This window comes from Melopsittacus undulatus, chromosome 1, assembly GCF_012275295.1.
Source record: "Melopsittacus undulatus isolate bMelUnd1 chromosome 1, bMelUnd1.mat.Z, whole genome shotgun sequence".
Lineage (NCBI taxonomy): Eukaryota > Metazoa > Chordata > Aves > Psittaciformes > Psittaculidae > Melopsittacus > Melopsittacus undulatus.
The window spans coordinates 88,236,176-88,249,940 of NC_047527.1; positions in this window are offsets into that span (position 1 = coordinate 88,236,176).

The window sequence follows — 13,765 nt, forward strand, 5'->3', positions numbered from 1 at the left end:
TAGGAGGAAAAATCAAATCTTACCACTAAATGGGATTGACTGAGTAACCTGTAACTGGAATGAGGAACCTGTGGAGGGGGGCCTCTTGATGAGGAAAAGCGTTGAGGAGAGACACTGGCCAATGTGAATCTGATACTCCCTGATATTGGAGACTTTTCAGTCTGGTTGCTCTCTTATTGTAACTTTTTTTTTTATTCAGAAATATATAACTTGGTTTTTGTCTCTAAAGGCATCTTGCCTGTTGGTAAAGGACATGCATTTTGCCGTTTGCAGTGTGAGTTTCTGTTTGTGTTATCCATATTCCATCGTTCAAACTGCAGAAGTGTAGAGTGGATGTATGCTGGGGAATGTTTTCTTTACATAAAGCAGAAGAATGAACGACGAGTAGGGTGTTTGTTATTGATCTCACAGATGTTTTTGCAGTCTGCAATATGAACACGTATGGATTACTGGTAAAGCTGGAGAGCAAATTACATTTTCTTTTATAATTTTTAAAAATGAAATTAGAGCTTATGAAAGTTACCGGATTCAGACTCTGGAGGCTTAACTTCTCTCTTTATCCAGGAAATAGATATTGTACATCACAAGCAGAGGCAGTGGAAACATTTAAGATCTCAAAGTTCTCATGATGCCTGTACCTGCCTGTACTACTTCTACTTTGAACTCAAGGTGCCAGTAGGGAAGCTTACTTTGTGTACAGGCTTGCGTAATCCTATGTCTGTCTTCTGGAATGCATAAGTGAAGATACACAGTAATGCTGTCGGCTGTAGTTTTGTTGACAAGAACTTTTGTTCACTACAATCCAACTTAGAAATGCCAGCTTCATGTTAGGTTTTGTTCTCTTTGTTGTCTAGCCTAGATTGTTTTCCAGCTCTTTGAATATGAGCATTTCTTATTTTTCAACTGTGAGATGGTATACCTGTACCCATGCCCTATACAGTAGGTTGGGGAATAGCAGGACAAAGTTGTTATGGGTTTCTTGTTAGTGGGAGGGAATATATGAAATATTCTTAAAAAGTACACATCTTGCTGTTTGCTAGTGGATAATGGACAGTAGTATCTTCATGGCATAACATGTTCCTATTAAGCATTTAAAGGACTGAAAAATATTACCCATCTGTGCAAAAATTACTCGATACAGGAATGTTTCCCCTTGAAATGTGTACATAGGCCTGCCATTAATGACACAAGTATCCATAGACATTTTCACCTGGCTGATAAAATAAAGTTAATGAAGTGAAACAATGAGGGTTTTTTGTTGTATTTCAGCATGAAAAGCAAAGTAATGCAACTTTCAAAAGCTTGAACCTACATCTTAGAGCTGTGTGTTGTCTTAGCTTTGTATAAATGATTTTCAAACCTGCTCTGTTGACTAAAATGTGATACCTGCAAATGAGGATGCAGTCTTGAAGTCTTAATACAGCTAAACCCATTGTAGTTTATTGATCTTTACCAAAAATGGTGGAGAATTGCATGCAAAGCCTCCCATTTTTTTGTGAATTTTGCTTTAGGGTCTGCATTCAAGACACGTATTATGCAAAAGTAAGTATTTTGGTTAAACAAAAGTGCATTCTGGCTGTTGTAACTTGTCATCTGCTGAGCTTGTGGGAGTTAGGTGAACCTAGAAATTTGATTGACAAAAGAAAAAAGGCTGTTTACCTGTCTAGCATGAGGAAGAGGGGGGAGAAGAGCAATATTTGTCTTCTGTTGACAAATATAATGGTGTTACTGATAACTTAATGCCATATGTTTCACAGTAAGATTTCCCTGCTAGCTCTGTACAGGTTTTTATTGCTGTTAACGCTGAGATGCAGTGGAATGAGAGCAAAATAAATACAGAATTTGGGAATAAGATCTCATCCAAACTCTGGATGGCTAGTTAAATATAATATCCATGCAATTAATAGAGTACCTTAAAACATATATGTTTAGGCTTCTCTAATAAATGTTTTCTGAGTCCTTTCCTGTATTTTCCTGAATGGAAATTCTAGCTAAAATGATTTTTCTTAGCCTAATTTTTAAAACCTTTATTAATGTATTTCTTGTACTACTGCATTTTTCTGCCTCAGAAACTAAATTGCAGTTTTAACAGTAACAAAAAGCTCTATGATTATAGAATACCCAGTTTGAAATGTGTGATGCATTACTTCATTTCCAAGGGAAAGCTATTTTATCTAGAATTATAAAGTTAAATTAAGGTTCTGCCTCTGACATTACAAAGTACTGTAATACCGATTTTTAAATTGCACTTAAAACATGGGACATACAACCAGACAGATAATCTATCAAGTGTTGATAACTGTCTAGATACAACTTCATTATTTCTGTCTTGTCACTAGCGCATATACATGTTAATACTCGGAAGTGAAAAGAATAAGTACTTTTTTCAGAGTGGGTGTGTATTCTACCACTTGTTTGGAATAACTTCATAAGGAATTTTGTAGTCATAACTGGTTGATATCAGAAAAATTGTGCTTAAGCCTGGATGTTTTAAGTTACTTTATTCTCCATGACCTGAGGGAGTTAAGGTAACTTTACTAGTCAGTTTAGGTCACAAGCAGCTTTCTTTGGAGTAACTTCTTTTTATTCATAAGCATTTCTGAACAGGCTTATAACCTGAAATTGACAATATTACACTGATGACACTCCAGAGCCTATGAGTAAAAGCTGTCTCACTTGTGCCTGCAGGTCTTCTGTTACGCTGTAGACAAAGGCAGAGTTAGTACTAGTGAGGCAGGTTGATTGATAGTGTGTTTTATATAAAAAAATTTCTCAATGTCCTATCGCATGATTTTATTTATTTTTTTTTCAGTAGTTTAGGGCCTTCTAGACTGTAAATAACAGGGTGTGTCATGGCTGTGGAAAGTCTGAATTCAGGCCCTACTTCTGAGAAGTGAAGGTGTGATTGATGTTCTTTCTTGAAGTGTAAGATTTGGGAGGTTTGCTCAGTAAGGGTGGCTTTTTATACATACTGGGGTTGTGATGTGTGCTTTGATGTAATGTTGAGGAGTATCTGGGCTTGAGAACTAACCTAAGAACAAATACTGGGTCAGATCATAGGTCTGTTTAGTCACTCTTTCTGATGGAGTCTCAGTAGCTGAAGCAGTTCTGGTGTCCTCAACATAAAAAGGACATGATACTGTTAGAACAAGTCCAGAGGAGGGCCACGAGGGATGATCAGGGGACTGGAGCACCTCCCATATGAAGACAGGCTGAGAAAGTTGGGGCTGTTCAGCCTGGAGAAGAGAAGGCTGCGTGGAGACCTCATAGCAGCCTTCCAGTATCTGAAGGAGGCCTACAGGGATGCTGGGGAGGGACTATTCATTAGGGACTGTAGTGATAGGACAAGGGGACACAGGTTGAAACTTAAACAGCAGAGGTTTAGACTGGATATAAGGAAGAATTTGTTTACTGTGAGGGTGGTGAGGTACTGGAATGGGTTGCCCAGGGAGGTAGTGAATGCTCCATCCCTGGCAGTGTTCAAGACCAGGTTGGATGAAACCTTGGGTGATATGGTTTAGTGTGAGGTGTCCCTGCCCATGGCAGGGGGGTTGGAACTAAATGATCTTAATGTCCTTTCCAACCCTAACTATTCTATGATTCTATGATTCTAAGGTATATTCAGGAGTCCTCCTCCCAGCATAGCTGTCTGGCTTGTGCTAGTAAGTTGAGTGGAGGTTGTGTCTAGATTGTTTAATGGCTGCTAGTTTACATCTCCTCCATCACTTTTTTATCTTCTTTTGAAGCTATTTAAGTTCCTGGCCTCCGTAATACTCAGTTAAGGAGCTGCTGTAGGGAGTTTTAGCAGAGTCTCAACTTGGCTATATCTGGGATTGAAGACTACTGTAAAGGCCATGGGTAGCTGGAGACATTATACAGTGTTTGAGGTACATGAACTTGACAAACAAGGTATATTCCTGGAAGACAAAACAAGGAAGATTTTTTGCTATTTTTCAAAAGAATGAAAGGAGGAGGTCTCTTATACTCCTGATTGGTGGCTTTAGGGAGAGAATAGGTCTGAACAGGTTTGATTAGAGAATGATACTTTTACATAAACATCAAAATATTTTATATTGTGTGGAAATTAATTTGAATAAAAAACCCTGAATTTCCAGGGTTCAGTCATCATTACACCTTAATTCCTCTTAACAGAGGGTTGAAGTAATTTTTGCACTTCAGTGGTTTCTTCTGCTGGATTAGTTAATAACATCAGTTAATAATTTGAGTCAGAGAACTATGTATGCTTTGCTGATGTGCTAGAAAAATAAAGTCAGTGGGGAATTAGCTGCAATTGCATTTAAGAGCAATATACTGCATTTATTATTAAAGACCTGGTATGATAAACAACAGGTTTTACATGTATTCTCAAATTTTCTGAAGGCAAGAAAGATTGTGAAATAACTACAACCTAATGTAATCTGAAGAAACTAACGTTACGCATGGGAGGGTTCTGAAATGAATTCTAACGTTGCTTGTTTTGTACTCATGGGTGTTTTTATGATATTTTATAATGTCTTATGAGTGTCTTTCAAACATGAATTGATAAAACAGTGCTCCTGTGAGATATCTTTGTCACTGCTTTATGGGCATCAGAGCTGGTATGCTACAAGATGCAATGATATGTCCAAGTTTAGATGGACTTTAGTGGCTGAGGTAAGAAGGGAATGCAGATCTTCCTCTTGTGTAACTCTTGCTTGTATTTTACAAGGGTTGAGAACTTGTCATCCGTATGCCAAATCATTTTAATGAAAAGTTCTATTAAGCTATCCTATTCTCTACCCTACAGTTGAGAATAGATCCATGTGGCACACTATAGCAAAGAGTATCCACTGAAAATATTTACTATTGAGACTACTTGTCCCTGCCACAAGTCAACATAAAGTTGTATGTTCAATCCATTAAAAGATACAGAGAATTTACTAGTGTATCCAGAGAGTCATCATCACAGGTGTTCTCTACTTGGCATTGAGTGGGGTCTCTTCTGAACTGACATGTGCCAGGTTCTGCTTCCCTGGTTATGTTGGTGAAAAAGGTAGTTCAAGCATTGCAACAGGCAGGTGATCAAAGCTGTCAAAAGTCTGAGATTTCTGTAACTGCCAGCTTCACTTTCTGACCTCTTCTTTGCTATAAAGTTGTATTCTGGTTTGGTTTGTAGCATGTGGTGTCATCAGTACTGCTTTCTGTTACCCGAGGTGGCTCATATCTGGTTTCCCACAGTGTGAACTAGTGAGATAAGAGTGATTTATTGAGCATATCTTTCCTTCTATACAATCGCACCATTGTTTGCCATATGTTAAAAGGCCATAGGAAAAAATGTGCAGGCTAATGATTATTGTCTGGATGTGGGGACTAGGGGTGCTGGGCCTGCAAGAACAGTGCTTTGCTTCTGAGTAATTTGCTTTGCTTTTTCTTACTCTGAGACCCTACTATTCAGGACTCTACCTGATCTTTTATATTAAAATGTCATGAAGACAATGAAAGTAAAGTGCCTTTAGAAATGTGAAATGTTCAAGTTTCAGAGCTGTACAGAAGAGGAGTAGGGATAACTACATTTGTTATTGTCCCATGTCATGTCCCATCCTTCCCTCCACCCCTTCTTCCCCAAGTATCATTATCTCTCTCAAGAAAGTTGTATTTAATCTCCAAGTGGTGTATTGATTTTTGCTTTTGTCTGTGCAATTTCAATGTTACTATGATGTACAAAGACAGCAAGCAGAGTTAGTTGCTGCTTTTCAGTGCTAATATTGTCAGTGCACATTTACTGGCATGGCCTACTTTCCACTACAGTGCACAGGACCTCTGATTTCTTGTGGTAATGGTCTGATCAAGCCAGCTGGTGATCTTCTTGTAAGACAGCAGGGTGCTGCATGCTTTCAGACATACACATGATCATTGTGCAGCTGCTGACTGCAGTAGATCCCTGAAGAACATCTCTTTCCCACCTAATAGCAAGCAGCTGCCTGTGTTTTCTGACCAGGTGAAACCCTGTGCATTGGAATAAATAATCAGCAATACTATTGGAAATTGCTACCTTAAGAAAGTTGTGAGTGGGGAGACAGGTTTTGACTTTGAAAAGCAGCACACCCTGCCCCACCAAACACAAGGCACCCCCAATTGCAAGCACTGATAGTAGTGTAAAATGTTTATTATGTAGATATTTAATTGCATGAAGAATATATATCAGAAAGAAGCTCAGAATTTTATTTCCATAGTATTATCCTTTCATAGCAATTTTTTTAATTGTGCAAATTTGCATAATATCTTTTTCCCATTAGTAAGAAAGTCTCCTTGTTATGCTTGAATCTTCTTTATTATTACTACTATAGGTCTAGAATTTTTAAGCAAGACAGGGCTTCAGTTGTGCTCAAGTTTGTATAGGCTTACACTGGAAATACTCTCTGAGCAGGGGAGCTGATAATGTGGAATATCATGGAAAAATAGAAATAATTAATAATTCATAATGATGTACAGTCCATTTGGCATAATATGTCTTCTGTGGGATCACTTTATTTGGGCATAATCTGCTGTACATGGAGAGAGTGCAAGCATACTGTACATAATTTCCAATATACAGCAATTATCAACTGCTAACACATGTGGTGGTTAGCTAGGGCTAACATGCCACAAGTATCTTGCCACTTCCAATACAGACATCTGGTAAGATTTCCAGAAGCTATGGAAGTGTTGATCTCCATTGTTCCTCAGAACAGGACAATCCTTAGTCTGTCAAGTGTCTCTTCTGAATCTTTAGGATTTTTGCTAGGCTTTTGTACCGTGTCACGTTGGTATTTTTCACTTGAGCTCTTGATTTACTACAATAGTAGTAGTAGTAGTAGTAGGAGTAGCAGTAGTAGTAGTAGTAGTTTTACTTTAGTTTGCTTTTTCCCTTTTCCTTTGCTGCCAGGCTTTAGTTTACATAGTCTCACAACTTAAGCCTGAATAAACATTCCACAGTGTGCTGCTTAAAACCTGGCCTTTGCTCACAGATATTTGAGCTCCTGGGCTGTGGATTGCACTGGGAATTTTGTTGCTTCAAGAAATACCCAGTTAAGAAGTATGGTTAGATCCTTCAGTGTGCTGACAAACATTACAGCTCTTAGGCTGTGAATATGTGACTTTCAAAACCAACTAAACCAATCAACCTTTCCACACATTTTGGTAAGTAACTGGAAGGATAAAATTTGTATGTGTACCTTCAGGTAAAGACACAGAGAGTTGTGTCTTTGAAGGCTGAGCTTCATCAGCATTTTTGGTGTTATGTTGATTTCATTAGGATTAAGTATATTGGTAAACTTTCTCCTAAAGCATTGTGTATTGGCTTTTTGAAGTATGGTAAGATACAATGTATTCAGAGTGTATCTAAAATACTTGAACAAAAAGATATTTTTGGCATGATTAATGTAGCTGACAAAGATAAATTGATATCCTCAATGTCCTAAAAAATGTCTCATGTCGTATGTGACTTCATTGGAAATCCCTATGGATGTGTCCACCATCTAACTGCACAGGGATGGTGCCCAGCTTTGGACTCAACTCATTACACAATCATTCAGGAGAGGACAGCAAAAAGCTGTTCTAAGTTCTGGAAGATAGCAAGAAATTTGGAAAAAACATAGTAGAGTCAGAAAACCATTTGGATATTATATTAAATTCTGAATTTTCTATTTTATAATTTAATTTTAAACATTTTTATGGCAACTCCTATAGTTATTAAGTAACTAAATAAGCATTCCATTCATTTAAGTGCTTATTGAGTTGTCATAGGTACTTCATTTTTTATTTCATTTTTATTAACAACTCATGCACTAAATAGAAGGGAAAAGTTTACTGATTTTGCATGAAATTACTAATTCCACAGTCTGTGAGTACCCATTACACCATGAAGCAAAGAATACAATTCTTTTCGACCTACAAAAATGAATACATTATTCCTTTTGAAAAATTACCACAATTTTTACTCCTTAATTTTTCACTGGAAATAGTAATTGCAATAAAATAGCATACTGTCTCCAAATATGCTGAAATGTCAGACTGTTCACTGCCACAGTAGAAATGTATAAGGAAGCTAGTTTTGCTTTATTGAGTAAATAACAAAAAATATTTTGATTATGAATATGTAAGCATCATTTATATGTGGAGTGACTGACTTTTTCCTATATGTCAAATCTATACAGATTAAGAGTCTGATGTAAATGTCAATATGAATCTAGGTATGACAGCTCTATTTATTTCTAAACATGATGTACAGTCCAGTGCCTGTTTCTGTAACCAAGTGTGCCTGAAAATTGTGTCATATGCATTCATTTAAAGAAACAGCCTACAGTCTGCTAAAGACATCATATAAAGAAAAATATCCTTTTCAAGAAGGGAATTTGTTACGTGGCTATTTTAATGTGAATTGTTTCTTCTTTGCAGCATGTCTACTATGTCTTTGGTAGCCAACCTGATTACTCCATATCATAAAAATTTAGTACCTTTCTACTGCAGTAGTTACTGGGTTATTGTTCATTTTGAAGGTATAATCAAGTCCATAAATTGCTAACTCTGCTGCTGAACTTAGGCCAATAATCTAGAGTCTTTTTTTTTTTTTCCCCATGGTCCATCTTACAAGCTTTTTTCCTTTGCTAAGCAGTTTAAACTGATACTTACAAATAAGTTAAGTAGCATTATAACATGCGCATTATTCTCAGTTTATTACAGTTGTATTCCAATTGCTTGGTTATGTTTAAGGCAGTGTATTTTTTGTGGAGTTTTTGGTAAGTGGGTTTTTGATTTTTTTTTCTTGTTTGTTTTGTTTTGGGGTTTTGCTTTTTTCTTTTGTTTGTTTGTTTTGTTTTTTTCCCTGAACATACAACATTATGCTTTGTGGTAGTCCAGCCAATTCTGCCAAGGCCTTCAGCATGTTCTTTATAGATCCAAATCACATTGCAACATGGCAAGGCAGCAGTGCAGTTGGGCTCCGTTAATTATGTTGCTTAGTGATACCTGTAGCAGTGGCATTATTAATGGTGTGTGAGAAAGATGAAAATCACTAGGAGCACAAAAGCTGGTGGCAGAAAATCTTTCCATGAGCAAGTACCAGCAGGGTTCATTGTAAAGGATTAAAGGTAGTGTTGTACAGTTTTTGTTTAAATAGAAACTACTGGTGTTTAGGTCCTCTGTACCCAGTGTGTTCAATTTTGGCAATTAATCACTTTTTCTTATTTACTCCAGAAGAGAATGAGAAATTAAAGAGAAAAAAAAACTTTCGTAGATTTACTAAAATGAATAGCTGATCTTATGTCATTGGCTGTGGCAAATGCCTTGGCTGGTAAGCATGGTTAGTATTATTCTACTTGTTTGTGTAAGCATTAATCACAGTCAGCCATTCTGAAAACATTATATACTGCAGTTGTATTAGAAGAGCACCTGGTTACATGGCAATATTCATTTCATGGTCCCATGCTTGTAAAGTATTATGCTTCAGCAATCTAAAAGGCCATTCCTTATGGAAAGTAGCTAGAACTCTGCTAGTTTGAAACCTCCCTATTAGCAACTTTTTGATAGTTCACTCACCAGCACAATTGTTCCAGTCTTACTAACTAGAACCACTGCTTTTGGCTGAGGTATCTGTACATATTTCAGTGACTCTTAAAAAAAATGACAGATTATTTTTTTAGATTGAAACAAAGTTTCTTTCTGTAATTTTCCCTGTGATTCTTCAGTCTTTTGATGTTCAGTGTTTTACATGTGTTTAGAAACATTTGCTGGAGTGTTCATGCGGATGTTTAAATTCCATGACTAAAACTGAACTGAGTTCTGTTTAAAGTGATTGAGTGTGGTGGTAGATATGACCAATGAACGGTGATATTTCATAACTTACACTGTCCGTTTATAATATTTTCCATTATGAAAGAATGAAAACAATTTTGTTTGCTTGCATCCTGAAGTACCAAGTCATCTGCATAGAAATGTGGTCTTTCAGTCCAGCTCTTTTTCTGTATTACTTTGAACTCGTACAGTGTACAATTATTTCTGAAGATGATGTAACCTCTCACAAATAGTCTTTCAACACCATGCTGTTTCTATTCTAGCTCCTGTTTATAGGTGAGAAAACTAAAGTAGGGAAGCGTTTATAACACAGTGGGCAGTAGTACTTGTACTGTTAGAGCTCATTAATTTCTTTCACAACCTGATGATCATTGTCTCAGAATGCTTCAACTTTTAAGGAGAGTTTGACTTCATTTTGCAGTCTAGTCTGATTGCAAATAGGCTGATTCAGTTTCAAAATTTTGCTGGTTCAAGGCATTTGTCACTTTCATTTATGTGTAACTGTATGTTTCTGCTCTGTGATTTTAGTTGAATGAAATTTAAGAGTTAATCAGGATTAGGAAGGCTTCTGTGAGCATGAATGTGAACATGAACAGTAGTATGGGTTATGTACATTTTCCTCCTAGTAATCTGTGGGGTTTTCTTCTTCCTGTTTCATCAGCAGAAGATGAAGCCTGTGGATTCAGTCATAAGTTTTAAGGAACAAAAATGCAACTGAGCTACTAAACAAACTTTTCATACAGGTGTCAATTTTTGTAATGTGTGTTGAGGAGCTAAGTGGCTCTTTCCCACCAAACTGAGAGTCTGAAAAATTGATCTTTGTCTTGCTCTTTTTGTGGTCATGTGCACAAAGGCCATTAGACTTAGCAAATATTGCCTGAATTTAATATTCTTTGGCAAAACTATTTTTCATTTCAAGCAATTGGATTATCAGTGTGAGGTTACTAAAAATGATGAGGTGTTTTCACCTGATACTGAACTGGAAGTCTGAGAGAAGGATGAGTGGTTTCTGTATCCCTGCTGCGTCCAGTGCTTGGCAGTCTGTGCCTGGACTTCTGCTAGATTTAATTTTGTTGTACTTGAGCCATGCTTGGCCTCACAGCTGTTCTGCAGGCCTGGAGAAAGACTTTTCCATTTAGCTCTTCTATTACAAATATATACATATATGCATGCTTTATATATATATTTTAGGTCAAAGTGCTTTTTAGTCTGTTCAGTGCTGCACAGTTTGATTCCACATTTTCTTGGGTATGTAGATTTGTGTATGTTATTTGTTGTTCTCCAGAGTCAGGAAGTGACTAACCTAATTTCAGCTTTGAATGTATTCTCCAGTATTGCTTGTTCACTTAGGTGCTTTGGATATTTGGCTTGTTGAACAAAAAGGACAGAAACATTAGGGGTGTGTTTTTTCATGCCCTGGAAAGATGCTCCTAGAGGCAGCTTTTATGTATTTTCTTGTAGCAACTGGAAGTGGATATGATACTGACAGACAAAAGGTTTTTTATTGTATGCTTGTCATGAACTTGTAAAAGAGTGGGCAGTCTTGAAGGAACAGAGAAGTGTAACTCAAAGGTTATGTTCATAATGTAATCTCTTTGCTGTATAAGCATGTCCAAAACTTTCCAAACTCCTTTAACTTCTACTGTTGTTGACCTGCTGCATAGCATTTCAGGAAGAGAATATATTCCCCATGAGTAGTAAATATTTCAGTTTATGAAATTTTCTATTTTTATATCCCTTTCTACTCTTAGTAAAACCTCTGCATAAATATAAACATGCAGCTTCACCAAAGCTTGTCCAAGAAGTGGTATTTACAGAAATGTCAGCTGCAAATTCTTTTCCTTAGTTTCAGTTTGTTAGAGGAAAGGCTGGACTGTGAGAGCTGCAGTAGTACTTACTCCTCTGAAAATTAGTTGCAACAGTAGTTCTTAATAAATCTTTTCATCTATAGTAAAACTGTATTCAGATTCTGAGAGTCAGAAGTGCTAGTGGCTGGACTGGGGAGATTTGTAAGCCAGGAGCGAGTGGTATCTCCAAGATGGTGGCTGAACATATCTGTTAAGAGAGATGGATTATACCAGAAGTCCTGTGCGCTTCCTGTCAGGGCAATGGCTGGCTAGGAAATGTGCTCGTTTTGTTAAATTCTGTTGGCAGCAACACGAAGACCTTTCATCCTTGTATGTCTCTGTCTGTTTTTGATTGCTTGATCAACTGAAGTATGTTGGAATGGAAAATAACTAAATTTTCCTCAGTAACGTGAGAATTTTTGGACAGCAATAGTACATTTTAAAATCTTTGTTAAACTTGCATACTTTTTTTTTGTAATTCTAGTTATTTCTGTAGTCAGGATACGGTTTTGTTAGATCTTTAAAGGATGCTTTCCTTTTGCTCAGTTCATATGCTGATGCTGCAACCAATTGCTTTAGATGGTCTCTACCTCTCATTGCACTCTTATATGTCCAAATGAGCAAATGAACAAGTGAACAAATTTTATGAGGAAGGCAACCTTAATAATAGAAGATACTTTTAAACATACAAAAAAAACAAGTGTAAACCCGCTGTGTGTAATTTATCTTTGTGAGTCACTTTAAGTGTATGTACCCATGCATGGTTTTTCTATACTAGGCCTCACATCTAGGCCTTCACATCTGATTGTCAATGATATATATGTAAGAGGCTTGTGTCCAGTAGATGTTATCTACTCCTAGACTGTGCCCATCACTTTCATATGTGGTCCAAGGAAAATTTGTCTTGTTTAAGAAGAGGGAAAAAAAAAAAACCTTTCACTGCCTCTTGCTTGACTAGCATGTTCCTAAAGACATTTAGGTCAAAGCAACCTTGTTAGATTTTGTATGGATTACTTTCTCCTTGGTGTAGTCCTCCCATATGGTTGTGTCAATTCTAACAGTGCAAATTTCTGCAGCTTGTTACTTACTACAAGTGCCAGCATAGCTTCATAGGGAATTGACACCAAGGAAACAAGATTAAACAGTGTGACGTGATATAGACATGTATATAAATGTAATGTGGTATAAGACATATATGTCTTCCATCCCTTTTTGAGTATTAATTGCCCCAGAAGACTGTTCATGTTCTATCAAAAGGTGGAAACAGAGAACATTTACAAAAATTAGTGCTGTGTGGTTAGCCAGCACCAGGATCCTAAGAACTTAAAAAGTATGAATAAATGTATTCCAATTACAGACTAATGCAGGTAATGCATTTATGGTATTTAGAGGGCTGGATCTGTTCCCTGACAGCCTGCAGACATTAGGGGCCCCTCATGACCAGCCTGCATTGTAGGCATTATGGAGTGATTTTTACTTTACTGCCTTTTCCATCAGATCATCCCCTTTCTTTCACACACAAGGTTAATTCACTTCTTGATCACATTATTTCCTCGCTGCTCTTTGACAATATAAAAATTCTGAGTGGACAGCTCAATCCCTCTTCCATCTCAGATTTGATTGTTATGGTATTGCCTGGCGTCCCTCAGAGGCCTCCAGCAGCCTTTGCTGCACTTTATGACACTTAAATGGCTGGGCTACAATTTCTCCATCTATTCACGAAATGCTGTTAATAACTCATTTCCAAAGAGGCCCTTCTTTATGTCTTGGCATTAAAGGATTTTTTATTAGGTGCCAGGATAGGTGACACACAGCCCCAGTAACCAAAGAGTTAATTAATCTGTTGAAATTTATTGCCTTTTATACTGCACTCAGTGTGACAGTCCCTAAGAGAAACAGATACTATATTTACAACCCAGCTGAAATATTCAGTAATATAGTCTGCATACTGACCCACTCCATCAGTGTATGCCTTTTGCTGGAGTACCCATTAATCAGCTGAAATGGATTTGTGTAATCTGTCTTCTTTCTTATTCTGAGATTCCAATAAATATTGAAATAATAATTTATTGATTATTCTGCAATATAAATGTGTAGTAAAGGCACCC